General features: G+C 42.1%; 1 long non-coding RNA gene across 1 annotated transcript; it reads left to right on the top strand.

Moving 5' to 3' along the window:
- The first annotated feature begins 14,816 nt into the window (after positions 1 to 14,816).
- Positions 14,817 to 19,054, top strand: LOC128842443 (uncharacterized). Its single transcript, XR_008446004.1, has 3 exons — positions 14,817 to 14,900; positions 16,963 to 17,037; positions 17,963 to 19,054. It is a non-coding gene; the product is annotated as an uncharacterized LOC128842443 (long non-coding RNA).
- Positions 19,055 to 19,442: the final 388 nt, after the last annotated feature.

Genomic DNA, 19,442 nt, shown 5'->3' with positions numbered 1-19,442 from the left:
AGAGCAGCATGCTGCTGTTTATTAAATATATCAAACACTGCCCTACTGTATGTGAAATGATTTTTCCCAAAGCACACCTATTTTATAAACAGTTCTTAAACATGCAGTACATTACTGCCTGACTTATTTTGCATTTGTCATGTTCCAGAGCTATTCCTTTATCAACATAATCCCCTCTGAGGTTGTATTGCTTGCGACAAATTACTTCTGCTTTGTTTTACCTCAAGGTTATCCTAATCTCTTAAGAATGCTTATGGACACTAAGTCTGAGAAGAAGTTCAGAACCATGACTGAAGTTCCGTAAGATGTGGGTAAATTTAATAATTTGACATTTGGTATCTACAATAGAGATTCTGAAAAGTGTATGGTGACCTTGCATTACCATGCAAGAAATGAATATTTTCATTTCAGTATCTTGTCTGGAGCTATACACATGAAACTTAGAAATGTAGTAGTGGAAATGTTTCAAGGATTTGCAAACAATGCAATTGTTTCCTTAATTTACAAGTGTAATTATTACATATATTGGTAATGGTGTGCAAATGTGCCTAATTAACCATTTGCAAATGCACAAATGAAGTGCATCATTGCTCAACAACATGGGTAGAAAATTTGACTTTACATTTCTATATAATAGGAAAGAACTAGATGGCTCAACTGAGTGGCACTGGGTTACAGAGACTTTAACATATTGGCTAATGGTTTGTTTTATCCCACATCAGAGGCAAGGAATTATCTTCTAGCAGTTTGTTGGCCCAGGTGGAATCATGTGATTGTTCCAATTCAGTTACTAGTGAACAGGAGTCTAAATGTCAAAAACCACCAATATATGTTACTCAGTGTTACTGTATTTGGTAGTCTCAGAAAAAAAGGCTATGGAGTGAAAAGGTCTTAGTGGTGGGTCTTATTAAAGTATGGTTCTACTCTGAAAAATGACTATTGAAACAGATCTTTCTTTCACTCTGTGTGTATTTAGACAGTCTATTCTGGCTCATGCATCATTAAAAGAATTGTTAACTAAGTTCCATTTGTAAAACTAAATCCTTTCCTTGGTTATCGCTGTGCCAGTTGTTCATTGGGTTTTGCATTTCAAAAATGTAATTGAAAGTAAAATTGGGTTTGCACAATAGATGAGGGCAGAATTTGGATTACAGCATCTGTATTGCTGATAATACACAAGGCAGAAAGAATCTAGCATGACTTTCAGATTTGAGGCTGTCAAGGCTGTATCCCCACTTTGAACTTTAGGGTACAAATGTAGGGGCCTGCATGAAAACTTCTAAGCTTAACTACCAGCTTAGCTCTGGTCCGCTGCCACCATTTCCCAATGGATTCCTTCCCTGGGAAGCCTTGAAAAACCTTCACCAATTCCCTGGTGAATACAGATCCAAACCCCTTGGACCTTAAAACAAGGAGAAATTAACCATCCCCCCTCCTTCCTCCCACCAACTCCTGGTGAATACAGATCCAACCCCCTTGGATCTAAAACAAGGAGAAATTAACCATTCCCCTCCTTCCTCCCACCAACTCCTGGTGAATCAAGATCCAACCCCCTTGGATCTAAAACAAGGAGAAATTAACCATTCCCCTCCTTCCTCCCACCAACTCCTGGTGAATCAAGATCCAAACCCCTTGGATCTTAAAACAAGGAAAACTCAATCAGGTTCTTAAAAAGAAGGCTTTTAATTAAAGAAAAAGGTAAAAATCATCTCTGTAAAATCAGTATGGAAATTAACCTTACAGGGTAATCAAACTTAAAGAGCTCAGAGGACTCCCCTCTAGTCTTAGGATCAAAGTACAGCAAACAAAGATAATCACTCTAGTAAAAGGTACATTTACAAGTTGAGAAAACAAAGGAAAACTAAGACGCCTTGCCTGGCTATTTACTTACAAGTTTGAAATAGGAGAGACTTGTTTAGAAAGATGTGGAGAACCTGGATTGATGTCTGGTCCCTCTCAGTCCCGAGAGCGAACACACAACCAAAACAAAGAACACAAACAAAAGCCTTTCCCCTCCCCCCCCCCAAGATTTGAAAGTATCTTGTCCCCTTATTGGTCCTTTAGGTCAGATGCCAGCCAGGTTACCTGAGCTTCTTAACCCTTTACAGGGAAAAGGATTTTGGAGTCTCTGGCCAGGAGGGATTTTATAGTACTGTACACATGACAGCTGTTACCCTTCCCTTTATAGTTATGACAGAGGCCAACCAGAGTTAGCAATTAGAAATAAATATCTGTGTATTTGGAAAGGAAGTACATTGGGTTGTAAGTCATTGAGAGTCAATGAACACTCAACCTCACAATGCCAATTTTATAATCAATTTTCAGAGTAAAACCCACAAACTTGTGGAACAGTTAGAGGAACCTATACTAAGGCTTCTGTTGTTGAACCTAGTGTGTGTGTACAGAGATTTCAATCTTCAGATCTCTCAATCTGACATCTTTATAAGGTCCTATCTTTTAAAGTATCATTATCTGCATTGCTTTTACCTAACATGTCAATTACCATTTCCCCTATTTATTTATTTTTTATTTCTGTAGTTCTCATCTTGGCAGAAGGAGGACTGATTTAACTTTGTTGAATACAGGTTATATGTAGTCTAGCAAAGCTCTAAGTAACTTGGCACAATTCTTTAAAAAAAGGAAAATTGGCCACTTACCATTCTACCATTTCCCAACCTCTGGAAGGGCTTCTTTTTCATTCACCCTACGTGAGTTAATGAAGACGGGCAAGCAATCACTTTAGACGTCGTTGTTGCTGTTGTGTCCAGTGTCTTTCAGGAACCTACTAACCCAAATAACTTTTCCATCTGAGTGCCATATTGCAAATGAATGCTGTCTGTTACCTAATGATAGCATGAAACCTTGTAAGGTTCTCTTTCTCCTGTTTTACAGCTAAAAACTGAAGAGTGAGAGATATTGAGAATCACCAAAGAACTTGCAACACATAGGTCCTCCTGAGCTGGTCTCATTGTAGTCTAAACAATTTGACAGTTTTCACTGAGAGAAGGTTGGGCAATATAACAGTGACTCTGAGTCAGGAGGGAAAGAGAAACTGATCACTTTGCCACAAAGGCGTTGCTTATTATGGAGGAAATTATTATTATAATTAGCAGCAGTGAGAAGGGACTCTTCTCTCAATGAAATGACTGTGGCTGATCTGCAAAAAATATTTATGCTGACTGGCTAGCCAAGAAAATATCAGGGGGGATACTTGTGCTCTAGATGGGCACATCTGTAAATATGCTGTTGCTTAACCAGCCACAATACATGCCATAGACTGTACCAGTTGCTTGAGTTTGAGCTGCGAGGTGGCTCCATTTGAAAAGCAAGCACGGCAGAGACCTCAGCATAGTTAAACAGCATTTTTTATCTTTTATTTCTTTATAGCATGTTTGTGCTTTCTTCTCCTTCAAACACCTAGAAAATAATAAGGTGATAAATAACAGTCACCATGGATTTGTCAAGAACAAATCGTGTCAAGCCAACCTGATAGCTTTCTTTGACAGGGTAACAAGCCTTGTGGATGAGGGAAGCGGAAGATGTGGTATATCTTGACTTTACTAAGGCTTTTGATATGGTTTCACATGACCTTCTCATAAACAAACTAAGAAATACAACCTAGATGGAGCTACTATAAGGTGGGTGCATAACTGGTTGGAAAATCGTTCCAATATCATTGGTTCACAATCATGCGGGAAGGGTGTAATAAGTGGGGTCCTGCAGGGATCGGTTCTGGGTCTGGTTCTGTTCAATATCTTCATTAATGATTTACATAATGGAATAGAGAGTTCACTTATAAAGTTTGCGGACAATACCAAGCTGGGAGGGGTTGCAAATGCTTTGGAAGATAAGATTAAAATTCAAAATGATCTGGACAAACTGGAGAAATGGTCTGAAGTAAATAGGATGAAATTCAATAAGGATGAATGCAAAGTACTCCACTTAGGAAGAAACAATCAGTTGCACACACAAAAAATGGAAAATGACTGCCTAGGAAGGAGTACTGCGGAAAGGGATCTGGGGGTCATAGCAGATCACAAGCTAAATATGAGTCAACAGTGTAACACTGTTGCAAAAAAGCAAACATCATTCTGGGATGTATTAGCAGGAGAATTGTAAGCAAGACATGAGAAGTAATTCTTCCGCTCTACTCCGCGCTGATTAGGCCTTAACTAGAATATTGTGTCCATTTCTGGGTGCCATATTTCAGGAAAGATGTGGACAAATTTGAAGAAAGTCCAGAGAAGAGCAACAAAAATGATTAAAGGTCTAGAAAACATGACCTAGTCTGGAGAAGAGAAGCCTGAGAGGGGACATGATAACAGTTTTCAAGTACATAAAAGGTTGTTACAAGGAGGAGTGAGAAAAATTGTTCTTCTTAACCTCTGAGGATAGGACAAGAAGCAATGGGCTTAAATTGCAGCAAGGGCGGTTTAGGTTGGACATTAGGAAAAACGTCCTGTCAGAGTGGTTAAGCACTGGAATAAATTGCCTAGGGAGGTGGTGGAATCTCCATCATTGGGGATTTTTAAGAGCATGTTGGACGAACACCTGTCAGGGATGGTCTAGATAATACTTACTCCTGCCTTGAGTGCAGGGTACTGGAGTAGATGGCCTCTCAAGGTCCCTTCCAGTTCTATGATTCTATGCCGGAGTGGGCAAACTTTTTGGGCCGAGGGCCACATCTGGGTGCGGAAATTGTATACGGGGGTTGGGGTGCGGAAGGGAATGTGGGGTGTGGGAAGGGGTGCAGTATGCAGGAAGGGGTTCAGGGCAAGGGATTGGGGCAGAGGCGGGGTGAGGGGTATATGAGGGGGGCTGAGGGCAGGGGGTTGGGGTGCAGGAGGGGGCTCAGGGCAGGGGTTCAGGAGGGATGTGAACTGCGGGAGGGGGCTCATGACGGGGTTGGGGTGCACAGGGGTGCAGCAGGGGGCTCAGGGCAGGGGGTTAGGGTGCAGGAGGGCTTTGGGGTGTACAAGGGGGCTCAGGGCAGGGAGTTGGGGTGCAGGAGGGGTGCATGGTGCAGGCAGGCGGCTTAGGGCAGGGAGTTCGGGGGGTGGGGTGCTGGAGGGGTTCCGGCTCCGGGGTGGCAGCAGTACACACCGGGACCATGGCAGGCTCCCTGCATGCGCAGCCCCACCCCCACCCCCACCCCATGGTCCCTGGGGGAGGAGGGGGCAGAGGGCTCCGCGTGCGCTGCCCTTGCCGTGCCTCCAGATACCTCCCCCACACAGCTCCCATTGGCTGCGGTTCCCCGTTCCTGGCCAATGGGAGCTGCGGGGGGTGGTGTCTGGAGGCAAGGCCCTGGGGGCTGCAAGGATGTTGGGCCGGCTGCTGCTGAGAGCAGCGCGGGGCCCACAGCACCACCGGGGACAATCCCACGGGCTGGATCCAAAGCCCTGAGGGGCCAGGTCCGGCCCGCGGGCAGTAGTTTGCCCACCTGTGTTCTATGCTATGACTCAAGTGATGACTAAATAGCAATCTGGGCCAAGTCTAAGCAGGCTTTTCCAGGTAATAAGTCAAGTTGCTGAACAGTTGATGTTTGCTTTATAAGGTCCAGCTAGGACAACACATGACCTTCTTACGCATAGCTATTTCTGTAATACCTAAGTATTTCTTTTGCACATCTCTACTTCAAATCTCTTGCTTGTTAAAAGAAATGACTAACTCATCTGCAGTCTTCCTGGCCTAACTAATGTTGATTCACACCAAAATAAATACAAATAGGTTAACAAACCTCTATAGACTATATATTCTAAGATTATTCTTGAAGAATTGCCTGAGACCAAGATACGAGAGAATGAAATGGGGAAAACTTTCAAAATTATTTCAGATCAAGAAACAGATAAAAATTCAATAATGGTGAAGGAAAGTAGAAAATTAATCACATAGCTGGTTAACTACTACTGAAAGTAGGAGCTAGGTGGATATCTAGGGAATGGTCAAAAGAAAGAGGAAACTCTTAATAGAAATATCACTCCGACATGGCACTAAAGCATATAGACCAAAATATTAGAAACATAAACATAGAAAAAAAGATAACTGAACCCAATTTTCTAACTTGCTTTCCTTCTGCCAGGATCTGTTTTTTCTCAGTAGGAGAATATAGCTAAGAAAATTGAATTCTTCTAGATGAAAAACACAATTGAGGTTCTCACTGAGACTTTCAGGGTGCAGGAGTCCTATAACAACACTTCCTTGGGAACCTGGTCCTAATCAAACTCCAGTAGCCAAGAACTAGATTATAGTGGCCCTCGCCTTGCACAGCCCATGTAAAAGTCAACAAAATAGCCATGCGTGGGCCTCATGGACTATGCTTCTTCGTAGTGCCCCGGGATTGCAAACCACCCAAAAAGATGCAGGCAGGAGAGCATGAAGATGAGGCATTAGACCCACCCCACCCGTCCAATGACCTGCAGAGAGGATCTGTAGATCTAAAATGGTGTTCTGGTTAAAATTATTGGTGTTCTGAAATGCTGAGAACAATTTGTCTTGGTTCAAACATAAAAAAGAGCTTTTTGCTTGATTTATTTTTTAAGAGTAAGAGAGGAAAGTTAAAACTAATTCAACGCAATCAATAAATGAATACATAAAATGTAGTATTAGGTTACACAGTTAAAATTTTAAAGAGGTCAGCGAACGTATCTAGGTATTTGTATGGCTCTCTTCTCTGTAGTATCTGAGCACTTCAAATAGGCATTATAGCAGGACTAGCACCTGACTCTCCCACATGCCAGATCAGTGCCCTAACCACGAGGCGATGGAATCAATCTTTCTCCACCCTCATGAATATTTAATTATTTATACAAAGTTAAACAGCTCCCATGGGGAAGATTGAGCAATACCCCAGAATATGCTGTAGCATAGCATAAAAGGGGGAGAGACTTGGGTTCAACTCAGACGCAGCAGACACTTTAATCTGGGTCTTCCACTTCCCAGGTGAGTGCCGTAACCACTGTGCTATTGGGTATTACATACCACATGCTTTTCCTAACCTGCTTCCCCTGGCTGTCTTTTGTGTAAGGCCTGATCCAGAGTGCATGCTCTGAGAATGCTTATGGGATCTGGCGGCAGTGGGGAGGTAGATGTGGGAATGCCTCATCTGATAATCTTGCCTGGCCTTAAGTGTGGGTGAAGGCTCTGAGCTGGTCATTAGCTGTAGGGTGGCACCATGATTTAGGTGGCTTTGTGCATGCCTACTTGGGGTTAGGCACCTACAGGACTTTAGAGACCTACAGAGTTAGGTGGCAGTAGAGTGGTGATTGTGAGACTGTCAGTGGTGCCTAACAGGCAGTTAGGTATCTAAGCACCTTTGTGGATCAAGTACAGACAAAGGAAGGGCCTGATTCTGAAGTCGGTTGAGTCTCTCCATTGACTTCAATGGGTTTTGCATTAGGCTGTATGGGCCAGATTTTCAAAGGTGTTTAGGTGACTAAAGACGCAGATGGATATCTAGTGGGATTTTCAAAAGCACCTAAGTAAGTTAAGCATCTAATTTCCAGCATATATGAAAATCCCACTAGGCACCTGTCCATATCTTTAGCTGCCTCAAATACCGTTGTAAATCTGTCTGCAAGTGCGTCACCCAAGGTCACTGAGGGAGGCTGCAGCTGAGCCAATCTGGGAACTCAAGTCAGATCTCTGGAGTCCCAGTCCTTAACCATCTGATCATCCTATCTATCCTGTAGTTCATACTGCAATGAAACTGAACCATTCACTTTACTTTGTGATATACATTTAACAATATTTATATAGCACCTTTCACACAACAAGAACCCAAAACACTTTATAAATTGTCTAGGAATCGTTTCACTCTCCCTTGCCACCACTAGGGCAGAGATATAACAGTTATCTTTTTTCAGTAGCACTACACAAATAATGCTTTCAAGATGGAGAGTGAAAAATAATGTATCTGACTCAGACTGCAGAAGAAATTTTAACAGAGGCAGAATGTACCTGATTTGAAATATGGCACACTGGGGCTAACTGGCCTACTCTTACAAAAAATACTAAGCAATCTATAGTATAAGGCCTACAAGTGGGCAGGGCCCCAGTTGCAAAAGTTCTCATTTAAACTCACTAGTCACCTTTCTAGTTTCATATCATGAAATATATTTCAAAAGTATCTGAGGTTACAGGTGAAATGGTGACACCAGGACTTTATTTAAAACTAAATTAAATTTCTTTCAGAAGTTTTGCTACCCTTTAATTGGGGCAAAAATATCTATCTGAACCAGATGACAGACAAGCCCTTCTGCTCTCTTTTTTTGAATCTGTTTCAAAGACCAAGAGGAACTACAAAGTGAAATAATTTTGTAATGTTCTCTTTCTTTCCCAAAGCAAGCATCTGAGGAGGCCTCATATTTGATGCTCCAGTTCCCATACTAAAATCCCCTGCCTTGTCATTGTTCAAGGTGAGCTTAAATAGGCCAAGCAAGCATGCTGTTCATACAACTGTATTTGTTCAGGTGCACTGTTCCCAACTGCATGGGGCCACCCATTCCCAGTACTGAATGCCAGCAAGCAAGAGAAGGGGAAATGGGTAGGGAGGAGAATTGTATTTAAAGGTCCTACTATTGTCAGAGCAGTTACAATGTCCAAATGGATTATAATTAACACTAGGAAGCACATGATTTTCTCCTCTTTGCCATTGAGGGAAACAAATTATATCTTTGTTTCATAGCGATCATGTTCAGATTTGGTAGTGTTTAAGATGCCAAGAAGTCCCTCCTTTTCCTTTTCTATGAACTACAGGCAATACCTTTTTTTTAAAAAAAATCTCCCACACCAAGTCCTTATTAAAGAAAATAAATGTTAATGGGATGCCTTCAGCAGTATAATTAAAACTTTCTAGCTTGATTAAAGTATGCAAACTGTCATCTGCTACATTGTAAGAGGCTCTGTCATTGACATTTTGGAATATGCACTGCATTCAGGGGAAAAGGTCCCAAAGGGGGTTTACTTTCTTCTAACTAAGCATAATTCATGACAAAATTAAAAAAGAAAACCATACAGTAAGCTTAAAATAAACAAGGCACTTGTAAGTACAGGAGAATCTTACTTACTATTGTTCAACCAATAATTAATGCCTTGCTCCCAAGGCAAGCCTTTTTTATATATAAATAACGAGGTGTTATATAAAAATGTATATGCTGCAGACAGCATCTGTAGCTGGGCATCTGCCTTGCCTACTAATGAGGCTAAAACACTGTAGTGAGTCACACTGCCAAGGAACATGTTCTTGTGCACATTTCTAAGGTACTGATTTCAGGGTCTGGGTGTTTCACTCAAATGAGGGGGGCTTGGAAAGATGGGGCAGCATGAGTAGGTGTGTGAAATATGAAGTGTAGGTTGGGAAGACTGGCATGATGTGAAAAATGATTGTATGTTGTGTTACAAATTATCATTGCATCAGAAAGTGAAATAATCTCCCAATTCAGGTCCAGGGAGAATAAAAATGGATCATATATAAAGACATTTCAAATGACTTGTAGCAAGCTGAAAATTGTTCACATGAAGTGACACAAAGAATGTGATTCCATTACTTGGTTATTCATAATTATCACACACCCTTTCCACCAACTATTTGTTATGATTTAGAGAGGAAACCTGCCTCTCCTGGTTTTAGTTTGGTTGTGCTGTCTGTATACACCTTGATGTTTGAAATGGGCTGTCTAGGCTTTCATAAGAAATAAGAAACAGCCCTGGATCATTTGGGTATTTATTTAGTTATTTGCTTTATACAATGCAGGGTTGCACCCAACTTTGTTCACTTGGGAGGAAGATCTGCAGATCATGAGGTTTTCTCTCTCAGGTCCCTCCGAAAAAGCAACAGATCTTGAGAACTCATTGGCACATGGCAGTATGGGCTTGGGATGAAAGCATGCCTGAAAGCTGCCAGTCTCTGTGTACTTGGAGATTGAGTTGTTTCATTGTGCAAATCAAACCAGAACAAAAAATGATTAATATTCTCCACTCCCTCAACACCACCTTTTTTAAAAGAACTCTCCATTGAATTTAATTAAGCTCTTTGTAGGCTCCCAAGCTTGCTTGCCAGATGGGTTTTCCCAAGCTCTGTTTCAGTATAATGAACAAGTTTCTCATTGGCAAAACTGGGCATAAAACATCCCTTGCTTCTCTGTTAGCATTGCTGGAATCAGAGGTAAATTTCTTGTGAGGGAGATGGGAAAGAGAGAGAGAGAGAATGAGAATTGATTATTTTGTTATCTTTTTATAAAACTGGAAGTTTAAATGCCATCTGTGAAAGAGTTAATTATAGACGAACTCATTTTGCCCTCAAGAAACAAAATTTTAGATCTGAATCTATCCAAACTTTACAGGAGAGGGGAGGATTTCAAGACTCAGATCCATATTTGCAACTCTCAGATTTTGCAGGAAATGGATTTTGCTGGGAATGTTCACGATAGATTGCTTTCTAACTTGAGTATGTTGACATTTGCATTTCTGCTCAAGAGTTTGGGACACAGAGATCTGGAGAAGCTTGAATATACTCTCTATCAGATGCTTTTATCAAGATATTATGGTTGCCAATTTTGGCTGGATGTATTCCTGGAGGTTTCATCCCTTGACATAATCTTTAATTAAAGATTAATCTTTGATTCCTGGAGGGCAGGGCCGGCTCCAGGCACCAGTGTAGCAAGCAGGTGCCTGGGGCGGCCAATGAAAAGGAGGACGGCATGTCCGACTGTTCGGCGGCAATTCGGCGGCGGGGCCATCACTCCCTTTGGGAGCGAAGGACCAGCTGCTGATCGCGATCGCAGATTTTTTATTTAGTTATTGATTTATTTTGTGCTTGAGGCAGCAAAAACGCTAGAGCCGGCTCTGCTGGAGGGTTGGCAACCCTGATAGAAACACAGTTGCTTTTTCCCCTAAAATCACCTATGGACTCTTAAGTGGTATAGCTTCAGCCACAGCTGAACAAAATATAGTGACATTTGTCAGCAAGATGACATGGAGAGAGATTTAGTGATTTCACATTTTTAAACAGACATCACAAATATATCTCAAATTAGGGAGACCAGACAGCAAATGTGAAAAATTGGGACAGGGGTGGGGGTAATAGGAGGCTATAGAAGAAAGCCCCCAAAATCAGGATTGTCCCTATAAAATTGGGACATCTGGTAACCCTATCTCAAATTCCTGTACGCACTCCAGTCAGTCATACTATCCCTGCAAATAGAAATTGCACATTGTCTTATAAGATGTCTTCCTGATAATGAAAAATCCACTAGCCCCAATAATGTTTAAACTTAAAAGGAATTAGGGCTATTTTTCACAGTTTCGTGCCTCTGGATGCACATCAAGTAAATCTATTAAACAGCTGAGCTAATACAAGCATCAATTTTCATTGAGTATTTGCTCAAATTAATTCACTTAATTTGTGATTTTTCCCCTTTGGTTTTCACCATCCATGATCATTTGGGGGATTGAATTATATGCACATGAATGTTAGCAGAATGCAAGCTTGACACCTTACCTACAACTGGGATATTTTAATATGGGTTTGGACACAGTATGATACAGCTGGGGTAGGTCTCCCTAAGACCCTCACCGGAGCCCTCACATCACAGAAACAATTAAATGAGTCAAACAGGGATCTGCTTGAATTTCAGAATCAGGAATCAAATATGAGTATCTAATTGTTTGTGATCAATCCATGGGGGAGACCAAAGGGTTCAGAAGAAAAAAAAAGTATTGAAAACTGAATAATAACTCTACTGGAGGAAATTTTGCAACAAACAGAAATTGAGGCTACATTCATCACAGCCATAAATGCTTCGTTCCAGGGGAGAGTTACAGAGAAGGTGAAGTATATGTCGGGGTCTGCAAACTCTAATGACTTAAAATGAAAGGGTTTCCAGTACGAGCAGACTTACTTTCCTTTCAGGCAACTAATCCTTAACAGATTCAGTATATCCAATTTCTGATTTGCTAAAGCATGTTGCTACATAAACGATTAATTTTGCTAAAGCAGCACAGATAGCTTTTCATTTTTCTAGGAATCTCTGCTTCATTGCACACTTGCACTGGTGCTACCAGGGAAAATGGTTCTTTAATATAGCATCAGTCCCTGTTATGGATGTGTGTATACATTTGTAGAGAGCCAGTGTGCAAGATTCCACAACATTTATCTCTAAAGCTTAATTTCAGAATGTTTTTTTTAGAAAAAGGTCATGGGGTAATCAATTGGAGTTGGTTACAATCCATCTATAGTTTCAAAGGTTTTCTAGACACTGACAAGACCTTTGAGGAGCAGCAGATGCTGTCCAGGATTCTCTGTTCAGTGTCCTCTTCTGGATCGCTGATTTTTAACCTTTGATCCTCACTTGCATTACTGTTTTCTCATTTGTTGTCCCAAGAAATCATTTGTAACCTGGGCTCAGTGGTTGATGGGGAGGGCTTAAGCCCACCATTTCCCAGCTATCACAATAGCTATACAGAGACAGGTTCTTCATACAGTTAGCAAGAAGATGAACTTCTCTCACCTCTGCTGAGTTCCTTGCCTGTCCTCCAATGCACCCTACACTCCTCCCCATCTCCAACCACATCTAAGTTAAGGGTGGGAGATCCTTGGTTTCTTGTGGCAAAGCTGGTGACGAGGTGCTTAAAAAGGAAATATTGGGTAGAGTGAAGGTTCCTTTCAGGTGTTAAAGGGAAGCTGGTTGGGGATTGTTTGCTCCCATGTCTTGCAGACCAGACTAAAGGTTAGGGTGAATAAGTGGAGTTCCAAATCCCTGGGAGAGAGTGGTCTCAGTTGATTACAATCTCTTTTGATTTTTCTCTCTTACCTAATATGAATTGACCAGAAAAGGTGGAGTATTTTTTAAAGGTTTAGGGATTTGTTCTGTATACAGTGACTAAATGGCCCTAAAAAGGGGGTGGAGGAGAGAGCGAGAGAAAGGGAGGATGAAAGCAGAGATAAATAAATTAGCTGGAACAAAATAAGAGCAATCACATAATTTCATTGAGAACAAGACATTCAGGTAACTTGGATAAGTATCAAAATATTGGTGCTGCTTATTCAAACAGAAACTTTGGAAAACTCCAGGAGAGAGAGCGAGAGAGACAAACAAAAGCTCAGAAAAATATAAGCAAAGAATAAAAAGCAGATAAGGCTCAGCAATTGCTAAAGGGGATACATGAAAATGTGCATATATCAGATTTAGAGCCAAATTCTGCTCTCAGTTACACTCTATCCAGAGGAAAAGCTTTGAAGTTATGCTGTTTTAAATTTGGAGTAACTCCATTGATTTTAAGGGAGTTATTTGAGATTGACAGCAGAGTAACAAAGAACGGAATTAAGCCTTCAATAGTGCTAATAGAAATAAATCAAAGTGGTGATAGTTGTATCAGGATTGTGTTTGGGGTAGAATACTCAGTACAAAGTAGGGATCTGAGGGTTTCAATCTAACAAGATTCTATCATCTTGGCTGAAGTCTCATAAGAACCATTGTCAGGCCTCATCTGATACAGAAGTTGAAAGCAGATCCCACTCAGTATGGGATCTGACCTGGGATTAAGATTTGGGGATTCAAATCCAACCTCCCCTCCACTGAACTTCAACAGGGCTCAGATTTGATTTTCCTTCTTATATCTCTATGGTTTGGGTGTCTATTAAGCAGTCCTAAGCCAAGAGTATTCCATACAGAAGAGTGTGTTTGTGCAAAATAACGTGTCACACATAATAGGTCTTTAAACCTCACAGAAGTGTTGCACCATAAATAATACTTGAACATTTAATGAAATAACAGGAGAGAGTTCCAAACAGACTCTCTTGGAGATTTAACCAGCCTAAATCAATTCCCACATCCCCCCAGCCCATAGGCAGCAAGTCCCAAGGAAATACCTCCTCTTCTTTCAGCCTCTGGGACAAAACCTCTAGAAGGAAAAGGATAAGAGGGAAAATAAACTCCTTGCAAAATTAGGGTTACCATTCGTCCGGATTCCCCCGGACATGTCCTGCTTTTTCGGGTTAAAAATAGCGTCCGGGGGGAATTTGTCAATGTCCGGACTTCCCCTCCTCCCCCCTCCCCCCTCCCATGCAGAGCGTGCGCGCGCTTACAAAGCAGCTGGTGCTCCAAAAGCCAGAGCCAGAGCCCTGCTTGCACTTCCCCCTCCTCCCTCCTGAAACTTGACACCACTCCCCTCCTCTCTCTCCCTCCCTGCACTCACAGATCGCCGGCCGATCTGCCGTTCGTCTGGAGCTCCGAGCCTGCTCCCCTCCCTCGCTGTCGAGCGCGCTGCTCTGCAGCACAGTAAGGGGGCCGGGGGCCAGAGAAGCGGCAGGGAGGTTGGGGGGGGGGTAGTCAAGAGACAGGGAGCAGGGGGGAGGGTTGGATGGGTCAGGGAGTTCGGGGGGGGCTGTCTGGGGGTTGGGGGTGTAAGGTTTTGGGCAGTCAGGGTACAGGTGGGGGGGGTCTCAGGAGGGGGCAGTTAGGGGACAGGGAGCAGAGGGGTTTAGATGGGTCAGGAGTTCTGGGGGGGGCTGTCAGGGGGTGGGGGTGTGGATAAGGGTTGGGGCAGTCAGGGGACAGGTAGGGGGTAGGGTCCTAGGGGGCCAGTTAGGATGTGGGGAAGGTCTCAGGAGGGGGCAGTCAGGGGACAAGAGGCAGGGAGGCTTAGGGAGGGGGTGGAGTCCTGGGGGGCAGTCAGGGGACAAGGAGTGGGGGGGAGGGTTGGGGGTTCTGAGGGGGCAGGAAGTGGGAGGGAGTGGAAGGGGCAGGGGCGGGGCTAGGACAGGACGGGGGCGGGGCTAGGGCGGGGCTCCTCCCGTCCTCTTTTTTGATTGTTGAAATATGGTAATCCTATGCAAAATGCCTCTGCCCTAAACTCCTAAAGGATGTTTTTATAATTGCAGGCAAAGTTGAAACAGCCCACAGGTGAGCTAAACCTTCTTATTAACCCTGTCCCAATGAGGGCCAACAAAATCTTTTATATAAGAGGAGCTAATTATGTTCTCAGTTTTCCTGGTTAGACACTTTGCTATAGGTTCCATTCCTTATAAGCTATGTATAGTCTTGTTACAGAGAAGTAGCTAAGAAGGGTTATAAACTATGGCAATTACTGAGAAAATTTGTACAAACAGCACCAGAACCTGTTGACCTTCAATCTCATTGCAAAGCCCATCTGTTTGGACAGACTTTGGCTTGATGGGGGGCATTTTATTTAATTGCAGAGTTAGTTCTTTTGTCAAGTTAACTGAAATCAACTACATTTTGATTTCTTTAGTCATAGTACAAATGCCCAGAGAAGTAACGAAGGGGGTGTTTTTAAAATACATTAAAATATACATCATGATGTCTTGTTCAGAGGCTTTTACTGTTTTGTTTTGCTCGGGTTTGTCCTGCAAGAATACCAAAGCAGCCATGTTTGAATGTAATATATTATTGACTTTATTTCTGACAGGAGACCTCTGTAGCTCAGATTGTCTTTTTAAATGTAGGTTGAGGGAGAAATTTTGACAGTCCCACAGCCATTTCATTCATTTAATAGCTATACTATTGGCTGTCCCAATTCTTTAATTTACAATGAAGCTACACTGAATTAGTCATAACTATAAAAGCTGTTCAGAATCACACTTATATTATACTAAACAGAAGTATCTCCAGCTGGTATGGCAGCTTGTGAGGCTTGTTTGGCAGCAATATCATGTAATCTACCAATAGGTACAAAACAAGAGTTACTTACAATTTGTTTTACAGGTCTTACTATAGCACTGATAAATGCATTTGCTCAGAGGGGTTAGGAGAGTTCATCACATGCTACTAATACAGTTAACACAAAACACCATATTTAGTACCTTGCTGTACCAATCTGACATGACAAATGGAATGTTTCTCTTTGTGCAAACTCTTCTATAATGGGATCCACCTTCTATAATGGTGGCACACTATTATTTCGGTTAAACTCTGCCCCCAAACCCCCCACAACCCTGCTTGTAACTCATAGCATGAGTCTGACTTCAACCTATAAAAGCCAGGAAATTCAGCACTTAAGGGATATACTTTAAGCAAAATATATAAAACTCTGCCATAAACTGAACTTTGGGGAACTGGGCCTTAATGGCTAAATGGAGTTCTCTATTGTAACAATGCTTTAATAGTATTTTGGAGTTCTTCAAAGTGCTTTACAAATCTTATACAACCTTCAGTCCTGTGAGGTGGGTGCTCTGTTTATTGTCCCCATTTTACAACTGGGAAAACTGAAACAGAATGTGTATTGAGTACTTCGTCCAACTGCATAAAGGATGTCACTGCTAGGATTAGAATCCAGGCATCCATAGCTCCATGTCCTGTATTTAGAACATAACATCTGCTATAGACACTAAAGGGTACCAGCAGTTTGATACAGTAGGGGAAATCAGGGCAGCTACTGCAGTAAAGGGGTTAACTAAATTGCCCACAGTATTATGCTTTGGAGCCATATTCCACCCCTCTCTTACTTCCTGGTTTGTAAGTGGAAGTTTTTTTCCACTCTGTGTTATGTGGTTGAGAAAAGCAGCAAGTTTACAGACTGCACTGGTGTGAGTAGAGTGTTTGTTTGTTTGTTTGTTTTAAGTGGGCCCCTTACAAATGCTACCCAGGCAGGTGTGAATCAGTATTCTGGATTTAATCACAAAGCCTAGTAAACTTGGCAAACTGGATCTTTATTTTCTAAGTTTCCTTTATATTTTTTTCTGAGTAATAACTTGTATGAAGGCAAGTGGTTGCACCTCCACTTTGAACTAAAAAGTATCACTGAGCGTTCTCTTTTGTTTAAATGCTATTTTTGGTATCGTGGCTGTTAAAACATTTGTTGTGTGCTGTTGTATTTGTCTTATCACCTGATCACAGGCCACATTTGTGTTTGTTGGTTGTCTGAAATTATCTACATACTTAGTTACACATTTGTGTGGTGTACTGAAAATTGTGGTAAAATTATACCTATATCTTTAAATTGTAGGTCTGTAGACTTTGAGGGAAGCCATGTGATCAGGGTCCTCAGTGTGCAGTCTGCAAAGAGCCAGCCAGGAGCAAGGTGGGTTGTGTTGTGTCTCTGCCTTAGGCAGCAGCTTGCTATTTGTTCTGCTTTTGTGTGTGTTAGTGTTATGCTGCAGTGTAGCAGCTTTCCAGAAAGATCATTTTATGTTTCTTTGATTTTTTCTATATGAATGTAACAATTTGTATTCCCACACATAACTTTCTGTTCCTTTTCAAATGTTATCACTGCTCTACAGCCAAAATGCTTCTGAAATAAATGTAGTCAAACTTTACTAATTCTGGGTCACTGAGAATGAAAATGATGCTTAAAATTGTTGATTGGCTCTAGTTTTCAAGATATGCTATTGGGTCAGTATATAGGACCCTTGACTTGGGAATGGCAGAGGATAAGTGAGTTATAAAGGGAAGGGATCTTAATTTAAACCAGAAATGACTAAAATACATCTTTGACTGGATCTATGAATAAATCTATGACTGGGTTTGGACAGTACTTGCTTTTTAGGCAAAACAATGAATGATGCAATCTGAAGCTGGTATTGCGTCATATATGATATGAATTGCATCATGTTATTCCTAGCAGTCATGGATGATGCAATCATAACGAAGCTTACATCACTCTGCTGAACAAATTGCCCTATATCAGCTCTAGAAATCATACAGTGTCGTGCTCTCTTTTTTGTCAGTGTTTGATTTTGCAAAGGGACACATTTCTGTTTAGCCAAGGTGAGCGGAGATGCCTCGTACTTGTGTGAACAGTGCAGATAACTTCTGCTATGTTTGTGGTGAAGTGACTTTTGCGTCACAAAAGCGCAGTATAACCACTATGGTTAAGAAAGCCTATCACCTTTATTTTGGCTGCAAAATTGGAGATCAGGACAAGAGGTGGGCCCCACACATATGCTGCAACACTTGTGCAACTAATCTTTGCCAGTGGTTGAAAAGGAAATCTATGCCTTTTGCAGTGCCAATGATTTGGAGAGAGCCAACAGATCATACCAGCAATTGTTACTTCTGCATGGTGCCTCCAGTTGGGAAAGGTGTGTCAAAGAAGAAAAAATGGACTGTGCATTATCCAAACATTCCATCAGCTATACGCCCAGTACCCCACGGAGAAGGACTGCCGGTTCCTGATGCACCAGTATCATTCTCACTTGAGTCAGACGAGGAAGAGGAAAAGGATGAAACTTCTGGTCCTGAACCATCAATGTCACAGGACCCACATTTTCTCCCATCCTCCTCCTCTGAATAACACAAGGTGAACTGAATGACCTTGTCAGGGATTGGGAACTACCCAAGAGTAAGGCAGAGCTGTTGGGCTCCAGACTACAGCAGTGGAATCTCCTGGCAGGTGATGTTAGGGTTTCCATGTTCCGTGACCGTCAAAAGGATCTTGTCCCATTCTTCTTCATGGAAGGTGATCTTGTAGCCTGCAACAACATCGATGGTGTGATGGCAGCCATCAACATCGTTCACGATCCAGATGAGTGGAGACTGTTCATTGATTCATCGAAGACGAGTCTTAAAAGGTCATCGAGTCCAGCTCCCTGCCTTCACTAGCAGGACCAAGTACTGATTTTGCCCCAAATTACCAAGTGGCCCCTTCAAGGATTGAACTCACAACCCTGGGTTTAGCAAGCCAATGCTCAAACCACTGAGCTATTCCTCCCCCAATGTTTTAATTGTCATATTTGAATTCAGCACATCAAAATACATAATAAATAGCACATTTTATCTCTGAAGCAGATGACTTCTCAAAAATTGTAGACCAGTGTTATCATAACCTAGGGTGACCAGATGTCCTGTTTTTAAAGGGACAGTCCCGTTTTTAAGCCCCCCCTGCAGATGTCCTGACTTTTTCTTAAAAGTGGGCAAACTGTCTCATATTTGCTGTCTCCCCCGCCATCAGTACTTGTGGGTCCTGCTGCTGGCCGGATCCCTGCTCGCCAGGCGCTAGCCCACCAGCGGTGAGTGTGTGTGTGTGGCATCATAGTCCTCTATGATAAAAGCCATATTTATGGTTTCACAAACCACAGTGGCGGCAGAGGAATGATCTAGTTATAAAGGGAAAAACTCTTTTCCTATCTTAGGCCTTGATCCTGTTCTGTGATCCACTAGTGTGGATCCCTGTGCCCATGAGAAGCTCAGCTGGGACATTTGTAATGAGCAGTGATATTAAAGGAGATACTGAAATAAATGTAGTGGGGTTTATAGCCCTATTTCTTGCCATTCATAAGCAACTTAGGGTTATGTGTGCACAGAGCTATATGTATCTGCATATCCCTTGCTTGCACACATGTACAAGTCAAGCATGTGAAAAAATGCCTTTGCGCTTTTCAAAAATGTTGGGTTGTGTGCAAGTGATACCTAATTCTTAACTCATACTGTCGTGGTAAGGTATGGAACATGGAAAACTTCTGAAACACAGACTCAACACCCTGAGTT

This window comes from Malaclemys terrapin, chromosome 8 (assembly GCF_027887155.1).
Source record: "Malaclemys terrapin pileata isolate rMalTer1 chromosome 8, rMalTer1.hap1, whole genome shotgun sequence".
NCBI classification, from domain to species: Eukaryota; Metazoa; Chordata; order Testudines; family Emydidae; genus Malaclemys; species Malaclemys terrapin.
Note: the sequence above shows the minus strand (reverse complement) of the source record. Positions and strands in the feature narration are given on the sequence as shown.